Source organism: Delphinapterus leucas, chromosome 1 (assembly GCF_059928025.1).
Source record: "Delphinapterus leucas isolate spDelLeu-1000000601 "Yukka" chromosome 1, BTC_Dleu_Yukka2, whole genome shotgun sequence".
Lineage (NCBI taxonomy): Eukaryota > Metazoa > Chordata > Mammalia > Artiodactyla > Monodontidae > Delphinapterus > Delphinapterus leucas.
In genome coordinates this window covers 56,856,917-56,875,358 of record NC_143129.1, presented here as the reverse complement: position 1 = coordinate 56,875,358, position 18,442 = coordinate 56,856,917, and the positions used below count along the sequence as shown (strand labels likewise).

Sequence of the window (18,442 nt, the reverse complement as noted above, 5' to 3'; positions counted from 1 at the left end):
TGTGTGAACAAAAAAGTATGAAAAACACTGCTGTATGACACTAACTAGCATGAGTTACTTGTCCAGTTACTGAGGCTTCAAATTTTCAGCCAAATTCTAGTTCATTTAGTAATATTAATAATGCCAAAAATATCCAATAAGTAATGGTAAAATTTACTCTGGGGGCCAAATAATATATTCAAGTCAGTCAAAACTGAGTTGGTTAATATACTTACTGACTCAGAGTTCATTACAGTCGAAACTTAAGTTTCTCCACAATACTCACAGAGGATGATATAGATGAACTTAATCTGGAAACTATTCTTATCTTTAAAACAGGTTTGCTTGGTTATACTGATTAAGTATTAAAAGACCTCTGAGTTAGAATTTCCTCCCATTTTCTGCTTGCCTTAATTTTTCAGAAAGTTGAGATTTAGATAAATATCACTTCTAAAGAGCAATTCCAGATGAAAATCATCAAAGTATAATACAAACAAGAATAAGCCCTTTTGCACACAAAAGGAATCTAACCAGTCTCTCAAAACACCAAGCATACCAGGAGAAGCACTGAAAGTCAAAACCAAGGGACTTTAAACAATTATGTAAACTATAAGCAGGGAAAGTCAAATACAGGAAATAACCTAAAGTAGCTCTTGCTGAATTAAGAACACTGTTTTCATTCTATCCAACTCTATAGAAAAACCTGCTAACAGGGTAGGTTATTTTAGTCATTAAGACCAAACATGAAATAATACCTCTCTCTAAAAAAAAATACACAATACAAATCCCCAACACAGTTGTATCTGAGAATAAAAGAAATAAATGGAAAGTGTAAGCTTCAGTAATCTGTGTTAGCATTAATTAATACACACAGAAATCCTCATTCACTCAAAAATTTTTGAACTACTACTCTGTTCAAGGGACTATAATTGTGATATAACATGACTGATGATGGGCCATTTGTGCAGAAGCTCCTTGATAATTCTACTAACCTCTTCATAACACACCACGTTGTGAACCCACTTACAGCAGGGTTTTACTGTTAGCAAGATACTAAGGGGGATACAAAGATGAAAGATATAGAGACTGCTCTCAGAGCTTAACATCTAAGTTAGAGATTTGGTTAGAATAGGTTCATTTTACACTGCTATGAAATAAAAGTACAACATGTACTTAATAATGCTACACCTAAATACAAGGAAATGGACATAAAATTCTGTAAGGAACTCTGTCAGACTTCACAGAATGAGTTTTCATGTACCCAGAAAAAGAACAATAAAATCATCAAACCTAACTACTGGTCACAAATGTTCCTTACTGATGCTATGAGACACTCCCACAGTGGGGGAAATCCCAACAGAGACCACCTATAACTACCTTTCTCCTCACTAAAACTGATCACAAAGCAAGAGCTTAAAATAATTCATGGCAAAGTAAAAAGCAAATTAAATCATCCTAAAAATAAGAGGTTATCAGCATTTTCAAATAGCAAACACTAGAATTAAAAGTTCGTATATGCTGCACTTCAAGAAAAAGTAACTCCTTAATCAGGTCTTGTTCTAAGGAAGATCATAAAGTAGGCCTTGATGGACAGGTACCCTCCTTTCCTGACCTCTCTTATGAATTTGTCTCCTTACTTCCCAAGGACTTTCACCCCTCACGATACTCCTACTACCCTCTATATGCACACATACATGAACGCACATACACACTGTCCCAGGTCAATCTCTTTCTATCTGAAGGACTGAAGTAATTTTATCTTTGATTGGAGAGTGCTATTAGGGGGAGGAGAATGGACTCCATTTATTTTCACTACACAAGAGCTAAGGTGTTACTCCTCCAGGCAAGGTCTCCAGAAAAACTGTGCTCTAGAGCCTTAGAATTTAAGGATAATACAATAAGTAACTTCTACTAAGATTTCTGTTGTTGTTGTCGTTGTTGTCGTTGTTGTTGTTGTTGTTTTTGGCCATGTGGCATTTTAGTTCCCAGACCAGGGTTCGAACCTGTGCCCCCTACATTGGAAGCACAGCTTCTTAACCACTGGACCGCCACGGAAGTCCCTACTAAGATGTTAATGCACATATAATGGCACTGAATCCCACCACCTCCCTAACTATAATGATATCTACATCTTAATAGGTTACACAGTGAAAAATGAAAGAAATTCCCCCCAAAAAAGAATTTTAGCCATTAACTAGCAGACAGAGAGATACTGCTGGTGTTCCTAAAATCATGCCATAAAGCCTATTCTTCTATCCCTATTAAAAAATACACATGGACTAGCTCTGTTTTAACCCTGGCCAAAAAGCAAGCAAATCTCTTCTGAAAATACTAAATTAAAATGGTCAGACAAATGTCTACCCAGAATATTATGGGGAACTCTGCACTTTAAAATACGTATATAACAAACCTTATTTGGACATTTAGAAACTTGTATTAAACATCATAAATTAGGGACTTCAAGATGTATCCCTGGTGTGCAGTGGTTAACATTCCACACTCCCAATGCAGGGGGCCTGGGTTCGATCCCTGGTTAGGGAACTAGATCCCACATGCATGCCACAAAGAGTTCAGGTGCCACAACTAAGGAGCCCACGAGCTGCAACTAAAGGAGCCCACAAGCCGCAGCTAAAGGATCCCGCGAGCCACAACTAAAGGAGCCCGCCTGCTGCAACTAAGACCCAGCACAACCAAATAAATAAATAAATAAACTTTTTTTAAAATCATAAATTATAAAGAAAAGTTTTAGTTAAAAAAAAAACTTCCATACATTCTTCCAAAACCGTCAAGATATATTTTGAAGCATTTTCTAGGAAATAGCTGATATAATTAGAGTAACACAGTAACAAATTTTAAAGCTACAAAGGCCTTCACTGTCTTTTTAGAAATAATAACCTTTTCCTTTGCACAAAACAATATTAAGAGTGAAGGGAGGGACTTCCCTAGTGGCTCAGTGGTTAAGAATCCACCTGCCAATGCAGGGGACGTGGGTTCTCTCGAGCCCCGATCTGGGAAGATCCCACGTGCCGCAGAGCAACTAAGCCCGTGCGCCACAACTTCTGAGCCTGCGCTCTAGAGCCCGCGAGCCACAAATACTGAAGCCCACGCGCCTAGAGCCCGTGCTCCACAACAAGAGAAACCACCGCGATGAGAAACCCGCACACCGCAACGAAGAGTAGCTCCCGCTCGCCACAACTAGAGAAAGCCCACGCACAGCAGCGAAGACCCAACGCAGCCAAATTAAAAAAAAAAAAAAAAAAGAGTGAAGGGAGAGAACCTAAAGATGAAGATTTAAGATACATATCAATTCCATTAGATATGATATCAAATGTTATATCAGCTATTTAAAATGTCATTGTGATAAATAGGTCTTATCTGGATACTAATTCAGAAGAGGATGACTTTTGAACCTAAGTGGATATATGACTATACAGAAGCAAAACAAATGTTTTTTAAAAGAATAAATTACAATAACACTCAAAAAAACCCTGAAGCATGACACTTCATGCTTGCAAGGGGAAAAAAAAAAAGCTTCAAATATATTGGTAAACCACCATTTTTATTATGGTTTCCACTTATTAACTATTTGTGTGTGTGCATGTGTGTATTCATATCAAATTTCAGGTAAAGAAGAAAAAAATTCCACTTTTTTGTATTCTGACCTATGTATGTATATGCCTTAAAAGCAGCTGTGGAGCATCTCTTCACTCATAACATGTTCTCTTCCTTTGTCTCTGACTTTCCCTCCCCTCCCCTGCATGCCCTGGGAACATATTACTCCCCTACTCCTACCTCCTCACCTTGGATCAAGGAATAAGAAGCTTACCCCATCCCTACTACTTGCAGACACCCAAAGCCGTTCCAGTACTATAGTTCATTCTTCTTTGATATTCTTCGCTGAAATACCCTCTACCAGTACATACACCTGAGAATTAGTTTGAAATGTTCTGAAATATATGATTACACTTTATTCAGTCCACAGTATAGTCTTAAAACCTTCTACAACTTTTTTTAATATCTCTCAACTTTTCTATTGATTCTAAGCAAAAAAAGAGAAGGTAGAGAAAGATAAAAGAGAGATTATCCCCGGACCTCCTCTTAGTGCCTTTACCTTTTGCTACTCCCTGTGAAATTTCTCAGAGCATTTTTATTTCAAAAACAGGAGAAAATATATAAGATAGGGGGTTCTTGGGGTTTTTGTTTGTTTTTGGGTTTGGGCACAAATAGGCAAGGTGGAAAATGTACATGGGCAGAGAAGGAATAGGAAATTAGGGATGCCAAAACCAGAAAGAAAATAAAGAGGGGCAGAATATTAAGACCAGGCTGATATTGGATGTTGAGCTAGCTCCTTTACCCTATTCCCTTTACCACTTGAATTGGCCTTCTGTTCCCTGGCCAGCCTCAAAAAAGAAAAGCCACCACCAGTCACTTGGAGCTGGTAAAGACTAGACTTCCACAGCCAAGAATACTTCACAATAGTAAAAGTTTACCAAATATTTGGTGGCGTATTTAGAATATTAGAACAGACAAGTCTGAAGCTACCTAAAGGAAATAAATTAGCTATCTGAGGAGTAGGATGGGAGGGGAAAGCTACTCTCCTTAAATAGATGTCCTTAAGGAATAATCATCTAGGGCTCCACTGGTGACGCAGTGGTTGAGAATCCGCCTGCCAGTGCAGGGGATACAGGTTTTAGCTCTGGTTCGGGAAGATCCCACATGCCGCAGAGCGACTAAGCCTGTGCGCCACAACTACTGAGCCTGCTCTCTACAGCCCGTGAGCCACAACTACTGAGCCCGCGTGCCACAACTACTGAAGCCCGTGCACCCAGAGCCCGTGCTCCTCAACAAGAGAAGCCACTGCAATGAGAAGCCCTCGCACCGCAATGAAGAGTAGCCCCCACCTGCCGCAACTAGAGAAAAGCCCGCACACAGCAACAAAGACCCAATGCAGCCAAAAATAAATAAATTTATTTTTAAAAAAGGAATAAACATCTAGCTCTTAATTTTAATCTCTCAGCAGACAAATATCCTAGGAAGTTTTACTACTGTCTGGCATGCTGTCTTGTAAGTCTAATAAATGAGAATGTGAGCTCACGCCCTAGCCAGTAAGGCATTAAGGCTGATGAAAGGGAATATGAAGCAAATTAATAAAGGAGATTACTGGTTAGAAAAATTCTTACCACTCTCTCCACAATCAAAAGAGGTTGTAAGAAATTGACAGAAATCAATTATCACTCCTTTTTAACTATACGCCTAAAAGAGTTCTGAAAGTTCTAAAAGCCTCTCACTTTGGGAGATGAAGGCAAATATCTGGGATAGTCAAGTGCTATTCAAGAAAACAAAAGCCTTATTAGGCCGTTATTAACAGCAGCTAGTTTTGGGGTTTTTTTTGTATATCAGAAATGTTTTTATTGTTACTAATATTCCATTATATGAATATACCACAGATTGCTTATACATTAACCTGATTGGCAATTTTGCTGTTTTCAGTTTCTCGCTATTAAGAATAAAACTGGGGGCTTCCCTGGTGGCACAGTAGTTGAGAGTCCGCCTGCCGATGCAGGGGACACGGGTTCGTGCCCCGGTCCGGGAGGATCCCACATGCCACGGAGCGGCTGGGCCCATGAGCCACGGCCGCTGAGCCTGCGCGTCTGGAGCCTGTGCTCCGCAACAGGAGAGGCCACAACAGTGTGAGAGGCCCGCATACCAGAAAAAAAAAAAAAAAAAGAATAAAACTGCTATGAACATCCATTTTTTTTTTGCTTTTTTATTCTTGCTTTCATTTCTTTTCAGTAAATACTTAGAAATGAAATGGTGGTCATGGGATAGGTGTATTCTTAACAGTAAAAGCATAAGTGCTAAACAGTTTCTCAAAGTGGTTATACCATTTGCCCTACAATCAGCAACATTTGTGAGTTCCATTTTTCCACGTTCAGTTGATATACTGTTGGTGCTGTCAGCCTTTTTTTTTTTTTAACATCTTTATTGGAGTATAATTGCTTTACAATGGTGTGTTAGTTTCTGCTTTATAACAAAGTGAAACAGCTATACATATACATATCTCCTCTCTCTTGCGTCTCCCTCCCACCCTCCCTATCCCACCCCTCTAGGTGGTCACAAAGCACCAAGCTGATCTCCCTGTGCTATGCGGTAACAGCAGCTAGTTTTTAATGTTGTTACATTTTCCTATGGTAAAAAAAATACAAGTAGTTGATCATTTTTTCAAAGTAAAACTCTAGATTTTGATGAGCCAAACTTAGGAGGGAGTTTATCAATAGAAAAAAATCAACTTTAACTTAACACCTTAGCCTAGGGGAAAGGGAGGGACTAGTAAGGCACAGGTGTCTGTTACTGGCAAGAAGAACAAGGATTAAAAACACTGTAAGAGATTAAAAAACAAACGAACAAAAACACTGTAAAACAAAATAAAACAAAAACTGGTTGCAAGCTGGGCTGCTACACTAAGCATCTTGATTATTCCAAAGATGCCCTGAGATCCAACCCAACCCTTCTGGCTTCCGCCAAAGAAGCATAGAAACAGCCAAGTCAAGCTCCAAGAATAGTCATGACATACCATCCCCTTCCAACTACAGTCATCCTCAGGAAGACTGTCGGTCTTTGGGAGTATCTTGCCCTGGGTCTAAAGGCACTATCAGAAGGTCAATGAGCTGTTATCACTGCTTCCTTCTTTAGCCACTGAAACCCAAATAAGAAAATAAGGAACCTTGGATTTAATAGCAATTAATTCATTTAATTTTATTTATTTATTTATTTACTTTTATGCCCACACTGCACAGCTTGCAGGATCTGAGTTCCCCGACCAGGGATTGAACCCATGTCCACTGCAATAAAAGCGCGGAGTCCTAACCACCGAACCGCCAGGGAATTCCCAATTCATTTAATTGAATGGCAATTACTTCATGTAATTCATTGAGGACAGCAAGAATAGACTAAAACTGTTACCTCTTTCACAAATCTTGTTTTCTGGGCTACCTGGAAAACAATAGGTGCTAAAATCAACTTTTTAAATACTTAAGAATAAAAGATGGCCCTTTTCCTGCAAAGTTGAGGTCAACTGTATATTAACAAGTTACATAACCAGTTTAAAAGTGAGTTTTTGGTCCGGGAATAAGAGCTACTCATACTGTTCTCCCTGTTCAGTCATCAGTAGCCAAGGAAAAAATTCTTACTAAAACTTCTTTACCTTTACACATTATGGCCTATTGGAGTGTCATGGCCTTCTAACAGAATGCCCATAACACAAGATCCAAGACTTCTGGTCTCTCTACTCATTATACGTGTAATACATTTTGGTATGTAATTGAAGTGCTATGTGTAAATATACTTGTGTGTGTTTTAAGTCTGCAGTTATCCTTGATGGCTTTCTCCCCTTTATTTCAAGTTTTCGTTAAGTATCTAGAGATAATTATATGCAAATGGTGCTACACTCTTAAAAGTAACCTACTTTCTTATAAGTGATAAGTATTTTACTATGTGATTCAATATACAATATATACGACATATAATATGTAAATACAATATATATATCACTAATGTAGAATGGTGTGTAGCAAAACCTTTTTTGACATAAACTGTGCAAAAAGTAAAGTTCTGCCCAAGTTATGATTTTCATAGCCACAGAATACAATTTAATAAAAGTTTATGATGTTTCAATGTAGACGTGCTTGAAAAGTCTTCAATAAACTAACTTTGAACATATCTAACAAATAAGAATTATAAAGTATTTGGAGACTTGAATATACTTGTACCACCAGGCATATAGAGGTTCTGTCTCCCACTGTACAAACTGCTTTTTTTAAAAAAGGGGAGGAGAGGACAAAAGAACTGGGAATGTAAACATCATGGAAATTCATCGTAATGTCAGCCATGGAATTTAAGAGACAGGAGAAACTTTATAGATTATCTAATTCAAGCCCCATTTTTAAGGATGAAGTAACTGAAATAGAAAGAAATTAACAGACTCATCCAAGGTAATATATAACTAGTTAAAGGCCTTATACGTAGAATTATCTCCTAAGAATGAATCCCAGTACATTGCAGGTAAGGATGTAAAATGGTCAGCTTCCATGGAAAACATTTTGGTTGTTCCTCAAAAAGCTTAACATTGAATTATCACATGTCCCAGCAATTCCCCTCCCATGAATTATCACATGTCCCAGCAATTCCCCTCCCAGGTATATACTCAAACGAACTGAAAATAAGGATTCAAACAGATACTTAACACGCCCAATGTTCATTGCAGCATTATTCCCAATAGTCAAAAGGTAGAAAAAAACCCAAGTGCCTAACAAGAAATGAATGGAGGGACTTCCCTGGTGGTCCAGTGGGTAAGACTCCTCGTTCCCAATGCAGGGGACCCAGGTTCAATCCCTGGTCGGGGAACTAGATCCCGGATGCATGCCTCTACTAAGAATCCGCATGCCACAACTAAGAATCCACATGCCGCAACTAAGACCCAGCAGAGCCAAAATAAATAAATAAATATTTTAAAAAGAAAGAAAAAATGAATGGATAAACAAAAGCAGTATATACATACAGTAGATTATTCAGCCATAAAAAGGAATGAAGTTCTGATACATGCTACAACACAGTGAACCTTGAAAACATTATGCTAATTGAAATAAACTAGAATCAAAAAGACAAATATTGTATGATTCAACTTACATGAAATATCTAGACTAGGCAAATTCATGGAGACAGAATGTAGATTAGAGGTTACTAGGGGCTGTGAGGAGGGAAGAATGGAGTTATTGCTTATTGGTGATATTTTCTGCTTGGGTTGTTAGAAAAGGTTTGGGAATAGTGGTGATAGCTGCAATACATTGTGAATGTAATAAATGCCACTGAGCTGTACACTCAAAGTGGTTATAACGGCAAACTTTGCTATATATATTTTATAGCACTACAAAAAAATTTTAAGAGTAAATCCCATAAAAGCTGAGCTGGAGTCAGGTAGTTCTGGCACGGAAAAGCTGGTCTACCCCAGGAAAAAACACAACAGAGATGTCTTCAATCCCACACTTTTTAAAAAATTATTTTAAATAAATCTAGGGACTTCCTTGGTGGCACAGTAGTTAAAAATCTGCCTGCCAATGTAGGGGACACGGGTTTGAGCCCTGGTCCGGGAACATCCCACATGCCATGGAGCAACTAAGCCTGTGCACCACAACTACTGAGCCTGAGCTCTAGGGCCCGCGAGCCACAACTACTGAGCCCGCGAACCACAACTACTGAAGCCCATGCGCCTAGAGCCCATGCTGCACAACAAGAGAAGCCACCGCAATGAGAAGCCTGTGCATCACAACGAAGAGTAGCCCCCGCTCGCCGCAACTAGAGAAAACCTGCGTGCAGCAACGAAGACCCAATGCAGCCAAAAATAAATAAATAAATTTAAGTAAATCTAAATAAATTCAGGTTTTCACACAGTTGCTGTTTATATAATAAGTATTTATGGTACCTAGATTCATGCCAAAAAATCCAAGACATTTTTAGTATGCTTATACTCTCCTTGAATATTGTTTCACCTAATAATTTCACAACTAAATTTAGTAACAGAGAGAGTAAAAACTGACAGTAAAATGATTAAGATTCTGGACTCTAAAAAGGAAGAACGTCTATCATAAAGCCTTCTTGTAAGAACATGTATCACCCACTGACTAAGTCATTAATCCTAAGGAATACCCAGATGACACAACTTTTGACGTCAAGAATAGGAAGGAAAGCAAGATTGACAAAAAGAGAGTGGAAATTAGGAAACACAAATGCATTAACAATAGTTACATCTTAAGTAGGAGCAATTTAATGAATCACCAATTTAAAATGTGCAAACTCAGATGTACGATCTAGAAGGGTAAGACTTACATAATCTTGTTCAATTATTTAAAAAGCTCAGATAATTCCTCCACATGAAGATGAAGTCTGCAATTCTAATCTTCCTACCTAACATCCCAATCCCATAATAAGCAATCATGTTATACTGATTTTGATTTACAAAACATACTCACTGGAATACTGGTTATTTCACAAGTCAAGTGTCGAAGCAATTTTCACTTTGGGAAAGCGAAGAAGTGAAATTTAAAAGCCAGGAATATTCAATATATAATGCTACATAATGTAAATATTAGGAAACAAGAGGAACAGCTATCTTAAAAGCTTTCTGTAACAGAAAGTATCTTTGAAGAATAGGCCAAGAGCTAGGGAGTACCGAGGTAAATAAGACATGATCCCTGGCCCTCAAGAACCTCACATACTAGTGGGAGAAATAAAAAAGTAATTATCATGGTTACATACAGAGATGTGGCCTGAATGTTTTGGTATCATAGAGCAAGAGTGCCAACTAGTATAGCCAAAAGCAGAGAAGGCCCCTTAAAAGAGGATTCTTGGCCTGAGTCTTAAAGGAAAGCCAAGAGTTAGCTGTGGAATAAAAGTCAGCATGTTAGCATGTAAAAAAGTACAACTGTGATACATACATATATATACATATATGTATTTTTTTTTCATTCTTTCAAGAAATATCTCTAGACTACCTACTACTTGCCAGGCACAGACCATGTTTAGAGAACAACATGTATTTTAGTATGGCTGAAGCCTAGAGAGCATGCCTGAGACTAGGCAGGCACCAGATTATGAAAGCCTTGGATGCTCTGCTAAGGAGTTTAGACCTCATCCTGAAGATGGTAAGAAATCAATGAAAGCTATTAAGGAAATGACAAGATCAGATACACTCTGATCAAGATCAATACACTCTGATTCAGGCTTTCCTATACAATCTCTCTGAGGAGCTGGCATAAAGGCTTCAAGGGGAAAAGAAGGAAGGAGCTGATATGACCCATGTTTCAAAGATACTGTATGAACATCAGCAGCTAAAGTCTACTACTTCTCTTGTTCTGTCACCAGACTCCACTCTAATGGGGTACAGTTTCCATACCAGTAGCAGGTAGAAGATAGAAGAGTGGTAATGTAGAGGAATTCCTCTGACCAAAATTCATAACAGGCATCCACAGGGAACTACTAATTTTAAACAGAATATTATATTAACAAAATAAAACTAGAGCATATTAAAACATTACCTGATAAGATGGTAAATTCTATGTTGTATGTATTTTACCACAATTAAAAACAATTTTAAAAAAAGAGAAGAAAAAACAACTGCAATTTAGGCACCCTATTTTTTCTACTCTGGCAAACATTTTACAAAAATGTAAACACATTAGTTCATACTATACTTAATTATAATTCACTCATTCTTCCTTCACAATTAAAGAACTCTTCAAAGTCTGCCTCCTATCACAAAGCAAAATGTTCAAAACCACAAAGAAAAAGTATGATAATTACTATCTTACTGGGGGAAAGAGGAGAATCATATCCCAAATGGACACCATCCAGTAGCCCACTATCCTTTCCTAGAGACTTGCCATGGTGCAAACTGCCACCATAAAGAATGCACATGAATTTGGGCAGACACATTCTAACAGCACAGCTGTCTGTCCAGGCATGCTGCTGAAACAATAGTACATTCCTACTTGTCCTGTCCCCCACCCACCCTAAGCCTCCTTACAAAAGGAAGTTTAAACAAAAAACTCTTATTTAAGCATCTAATGTGTGTGTGTGTGTGTGCGCGTGTGTGTGTGTTCAGTAAGATCAGTTAGGTAATAACAGTAGCAATGAACCCCTCTAACATCACCCTCATCGCTATGTTAGTCTCTGAAGATTCCTGAAGAGGAAAACAATTTTTTTCATGTGTATTTCTCGAAGTCTTGACTTGAGACTGCCATTTAGGTTCAAAGAAAAGATAACAAGTCACCATCTTTCAGAAACTTGATACAGTATAGTAGAGGAGTGAGTACTGAGAGAGTAATGGAGTTTGAGTCCTAGGTAGCCATCTTACTAGCTTTGTGACCTTGGGGAAATTGTCCAACCTCTCTGAGCTACAGTCTGTTCATCTATAAAACATGAACAATGATGCTTACACTACCTACATTATAGGGTTGCTGTGAAGATCAGAGAACTAAATTTAACCTTACCTCAGCCACACACTGCAATGCACCCTTCTCAATAAATTTCACGCAACCCATTTTGAATATATATTCTATCTTACTAACTCATTCCTTCCAGTACATGAACTCTTATCATAATTTGATCCCCTCAGGACCTCAAACCTACCGACTCAACTATTTTTTCATTGTCCATCACCCCTTGAAGTCCCCTCTTCTCTCTTTACCCAGTTTAAGTTCCATGATCCATAAACATAATCACTCACTCCCCTCTCACTTGGATACACTCACTTCGCAAAATCACAAGCTTGATTAAATTAAATTCTCTATTCTCCTACTCCTAAAATCAATATGGATGGAGAAAAAACACACACACACAATCAAGCTGACTGGTGACACTTTTTTTTTTTTTTTGCGGTACGCGGACCTCTCACTGTTGTGGCCTCTCCTGTTGCGGAGCACAGGCTCCGGACGCGCAGGCTCAGCGGCCATGGCTCACGGGCCCAGCCGCTCCGCGGCATGTGGGATCCTCCCGGACCGGGGCACGAACCCGTGTCTCCCGCATCGGCAGGCGGACTCTCAACCACTGCGCCACCAGGGAAGCCCGACACCAAACTAAATTTAATAAAGCCCTTTGTATCCAGTACACTGCTGCATATCCTATGGCTATTTTAGACTCATAACTAGTTTCTCTGCTTTCACCTCTGGCCCCCAAGAGTTTATTCTCCACAAAGTGGACAGACTGAACCTTTTAAAATATAACCCCCCTACACCAATAGATCCCCATCCTACACACAACTTTTACCTTCTTTCTCCCTGTATGTATTATCTCCTAGCATTCACCTCCTGAGCCAGTCCTCTCTATCCAGTCCAGCCTTCTCTGCCATTCTGGAACGATAAAAACCTCTGCTTTACAAATATTCTCCAGAATTTTGCCTTTGATGGTCCTCTTCCTGGAATATATTTTTCTCCTGAAAGTCCTAAGTCTCACTCCTTCAGATCATTCAATTCTCAACTGAAATGTCACCCTACCAGAGGCTTTCTCTGACCACCCAATCCAAAACAGCATTTCCCCTATCACTCTAATTTACCCAGCTTTATATTACTCTCAGAACTCACCACAAGATACAGTAAATTTAAAAAAAAGAGCCTGTCTCTACCCACTACAAAATAATCTCCATGAATGTAGGTGGTTTCATTTGTTCAATGCCATATTCCCAGTACCAAAAAAGCGCAACTATTAAATGTAGTTGGCCCACCATATCCGTGGGTTCCACACTGGCAGATTCAACCAACCACAGATGGAAAATAATCAGGGGAAGAAAAAAAAACCCAGACAGCTCCAAAAAGCAAAACTTCAATTAGCAGCACGCCAGCATCTATCTACATAGCATTTATACCGCATTTACAGGATCTAGGTATTTTCACGAGACACTTAGCCACAAGCAGTTTTGTCAAACAACGGATTGGCCATAAGACCGTTTTGCATAAAAGATAAAATAACTGGTCAACAGTTTAGGTATCATTACACTAGAAAATGATAACCTATCAGTTTTTCTTTGTTTTGTTTTGTTTTTGCCGTACGCGGGCCTCTCACTGCTGCGGCCTCTCCCCTCTCCCATTGCGGAGCACAGGCTCCGGAAGCGCAGGCTCAGCGGCCATGGCCCACGGGACCAGCCGCTCCGCGGCATGTGGGATCTTCCCAGACCAGGGCACGAACCCGTGTCCCCTGCATCGGCAGGCAGACTCTCAACCACTGCGTCACCAGGGAAGCCTATAACCTATCAGTTTTTGCAAATCTTTTGGGGGGCACAGTCGTCCTTCCCACCCAACAAAACCAAAAGTTTACCAAGCTATAGCAAACACAAAAGAGGCAGTTAATAATTCACAAGCCTTCAAGAGCATTATTGATTCTTTAGCTAATTCAGATACAACAGCTTGTTCTCTAATGCCATCTTTACCAATTTTATCACTCGACATAAGAAGCTGGAGGCAAAAGAAGACTCAAGCTCCTCCTATCCCCCCAAAAAGAAATGGTTACATGATTTTTTTTTTTTTTTTTGCTGCATTGGGTCTTCGTTGCTGCATGCGGGCTTTCTCTAGCTGCAGCGAGCAGGGGCTACTCTTTGTTGCGGTGAGCAGGCTTCTCATTGCAGTGGCCTCTCTTGTTGTGGAGCAAGGGCTCTAGGCGCTCAGGCTTCAGTAGTTGTGGCACGTGAGCTCAGCAGTTGTGGCGCATGGGCTTAGTTGCTCTGCGGCATGTGGGATCTTCCCGGACCAGGGATCGAACCCGTGTCCCCCACATTGGCAGGCGGATTCTTAACCACTGCACCACCAGGGAAGTCCACGTGATTCTTGATGAGTATAAATTTCTTGAAAATGGTGAACATTTTTTGCTATTCAATAGTGAAGAACATGATGTAGACAGAATTTTGATATTTAGCACTGAATCTGGCTTAGATGATATGATGAAATATACGGACTGGGCATGTGATGGAACACTTAAATGTAGTCGAGATGTGTACTACCAGTTATATACATTACATATATTGATAAGAAATAGCAGCATCCCTTTTCCATTTTACTTCTAGGGAGAGCTGAAGACACTTAACAGCAATTTTTTTTATACTGTAAAGAACTGATATCCAGCATTAGATCCTGAATCCTCAATGTTCGACTTTGAGAAAGAAGTATCGCTTTATTCCCAATACAGCCGAATACAACTATAACCATGAATCTCCAAACACTTTAAATATATTCAAGTATTTTTTTGTACTTTCATTTTTCATAATAGGATCTTTTTAAATTTTTGTTTTCAATTTTTCATGTTTCATTAGGTCCTTTTTTAAGTCTCTCTTTTACTTTTGTTATTTTATCTTTTAAGGCAAAATTGTCTTATGGTCAAGTAGTTGTGCAGTGAAACTGCTTCCAGCATAATTCTTTGCAGCAAAGATTCTTAGGGCGAAAATACTGTACACAGTATTTACAACTATTTACATAGCATCTACATTGTATTAGGCATTATAAGTAATCACAAGATGATTTAAAGTATACAGAGGACATGTGTAGGTTATATGCAAATATTACACCATTTTAAAGGAGACTTGAACATCCTCAGATTTTGGCATCCGCAGAGGGCCCTAGAATCAATATCCTGCAGATACTGAGGAACAACTGTAAATGAAAAGTTTAAACATCTGACTCTAAAATCCATGCTATCAACTTTACTTATTCACACATACCAAAGAAGTTCTTTACATAATAAATGTTCAAAGTGTATTTAAACTGGAAATATTGCCTCTGGAGAAGAGAACCAGATGGCTAAAGGGAGAGAGATACAGGATAATTAAATGTATACCTCTTAAATCTTGAACTATTTAATGTGTTAACACTATATTAGTGTGTTAACTTTTCATTTATTATATTAATGTGTTAACTTCAATCTTGAATTATATTGTGTTAACTTTCTATTAATTTTAATAACATTTTAAAATTTGATACTAATATTGATGCTGGAATTACATAAACTTCCCAGTTCAATTCTGCATTTTCAAGATGTGGAACACTACTGGTAAAAATATGACATTATTCATGTCCTGGGATAGTTTAATAAGGTTTTTCAGGAATTTCTCAGAGCACAAGAACTTTTACATTCCCTTCTTAAATGTTCCCTTACTGTTGAATCATATTAACTAGTTCTCTTACTCTTGTAAGAGTCACTAGCAAGTTGTTAGCTACATTCACTAGTTCATTCAGGTAGGGTAAAACAGCCAAGTGTGGTAATACCTTTACTAATTATGAGGTTGTTTGCCAAGGACATTGTTATCAGAAATTTTGTCACCAAAGACAGCAATTACGAAGAATATTCTAAGATATGCTCCAGTATAGCCAGAATTTAAAGTCCTAGCCCTGGTAATGGGGTTGGTGAGAAGGTTGGGAAGGGAAAAGTGGAAGCAGCTGTTCAGTCACTTCCTGTTATCTACGCTAACCACCGCTAATCCCCAAGTTAGACAGGAAGTTACTCCCAGTTCTCCTGAAAACACTGCTCCTCTCAACTGACATGAAGGCCATGTGAAGAAGGTCATCTTCAGAAGAGAAAACCCAGCATGACAATAGTAATGAAATCTTTCACAGATCAACACTAGACCTAACGACCTTCCCAGGACTTTATACTTGTATTATATCACGAAGGATCAGTATTATAAAACCATACTTGAAAGAATAAACACTGATTTCTGCCAGCTATAACATAAGAGACCACTGCACTTAATTTTCAAATTCAGATAATGCTGAATACTTTTCCAACTCTTGTATATTAAAATATTAGGTGTTACGTGATATGACAATCTTCCTGTATGAAATCATTTTAACTATATACACATATTCCCACAACATTTAAGTAATCTCTACTTAATAAAAATTTTTTTAAAACCCAAGAGTTTTCCCAAAACTACCAAGAAACAGTTTATATAGTGTTATATGAAAGATGGAAGAATTAATTACTCCCTCAATTGAAGTGAGAGAAAAAAATGACAATCAGTTGGAGCCTGTCATATAAAAATTAAGTTTGGACCTAAGCAAAAACACTATCAATGGTCTTTCTTTTGTTTTGTTTACTTTAAAAAAACACATTGCAAACAAACAAAAAAGTATTAAAAGCAAGAGAGTCTAACAGTGACACTGTGACATTTTGCCTTTCCTCTTTCCTCTAGTCAAAATACAACAAAACATGAACCAGTCACATTTCATTTATTGATTAATCATTGTACATAGCAGGGAACTTAACCATACTCAGCAGTTACAGAACTAGTTACGAAAAATGGTTCATAGGAATACTCTGGCTCTCGTTCTACCATAGGTATACATAGCTGGTATCTAGGTCATGCTAGTCAATCTAACCAGATGCATAACTAAAAGGCCTGATTATCCCAACACTCTCTAGCTCTTTCCCTATTTTGCTAGGGAGATAGAGATTAAAAAAAAAAAAACAACACAATATGAGAAAGTCAAACACAGTCCTTCTACCCAACACTGTTATCACCATAATATCCTATAAAATCATCACCCAAGCTCAGATTAAAACAAACTGTCAGTAATTCCTATACCACCTTTATTTTCAATGGACAAATATATATACTTGCTCTTATCCCAGACTGTCTGAAAAATGGAAACATTTTTCAAAGCATGCTATCATGATGGCACATGATTTCACCCATCTGTTGTACTTATAAATAGCAGAAATCAGATGAATTGATGAGTTAAATCTGACAAAGTCACTTTAAGAATCTATGTTCAAGGCATACAGGAATGAAATCCATGATATGCAGAAAATTCATTCAATCATATCATAGACAAAATCAAAAAAGGGCTTAGAAAAAATAAATAAAGAATATATTTTTGGCTAACTGAAGTATTTTTTGAAACATTAAGTGTGATAGCCTTTTCCTAGTAAGCACAAGAGCCTAAATTGCTTTCTTGAATCTGGGAGATGTTGGTCAAAGGGTACAAAGTTTCAGTGATGCAAGGTGAATAAATTCTGGAGGTCTAATGTACAGCATGGTGACTGGAGTTAAAAATAATGTTTTGCACATGCTGGTGGTGGCAGCATCGCTTTGTGGTAGAGGCATAGAGTTGGTGGGGTGGGATGAACCACACTCCCAGTGGAAGCAGAGGAGCTGAGCGGGAACCATATGCTGCTGCAGGATTTGCAGGCCATTACGCTTTGCAAGGATGAAGCATATGGAGCCTCAAGTAAAACAAGTTTTTCAAAGTCTACCAAAATCTGCCTTCAGTGGTGGCTATTACAGAGGTGGGTTTGAGCCCAAAATGACAAAACGGGAAGCAGCATTTAAGTTCTTACTCATTTATGTATATGAGTACCAGCTTTTTATAATAAAATGCCTCAAAGCTAAAAATAATAATAATGTATTTTTATACTTGAAATTTGCTGAGACAGTAGGTCTTAAGTGTTCTCAACATTAAAAAAAAAGAAAATGATAACTTTGAGGTGATGGATATGTTAATTCGCTTGACTGTGGTGTTCATTTCACAATGTATACACATCAAAACATCATGCCTGTTGTATCATCAACATATATCAAAACATAACAAACATACAACTTGATGCCTTAATTAAATATGCACAATTACCATTTGTCAATTATACCTTAATAAAGCTGAAAAAAATGCTGTAAATTCTTCCACAGATGAATATTGTCCAATTAATAACCCAAACCAGTCCTAAAAAGTATACTTTTTTTTTAATGTAAGCAAGCAGAAAAGTAATAATTTTATTAAGCAAGAGATAAACTATAGTAGCAACTGTATTTTCTTCCTAAGAATTTTCTTCCTAAGTACTGGAGTCTCCCCTAGTGGACTAGTGAGGAACATTTTGGTTACTAAACTGAACTTTTAAGTATTTGAGCATGACAAATTCACTAAAACTCTTA

The 18,442-nt window shown here is 38.1% G+C and overlaps 1 protein-coding gene across 5 annotated transcripts in view; it reads right to left on the bottom strand.

The window, feature by feature from the left end:
• ABL2 (ABL proto-oncogene 2, non-receptor tyrosine kinase) overlaps positions 1-18,442 on the bottom strand; it is a 102,692-nt gene that overhangs the window by 57,845 nt on the left and 26,405 nt on the right. The gene's annotated exons all lie outside the window — the stretch shown is intronic.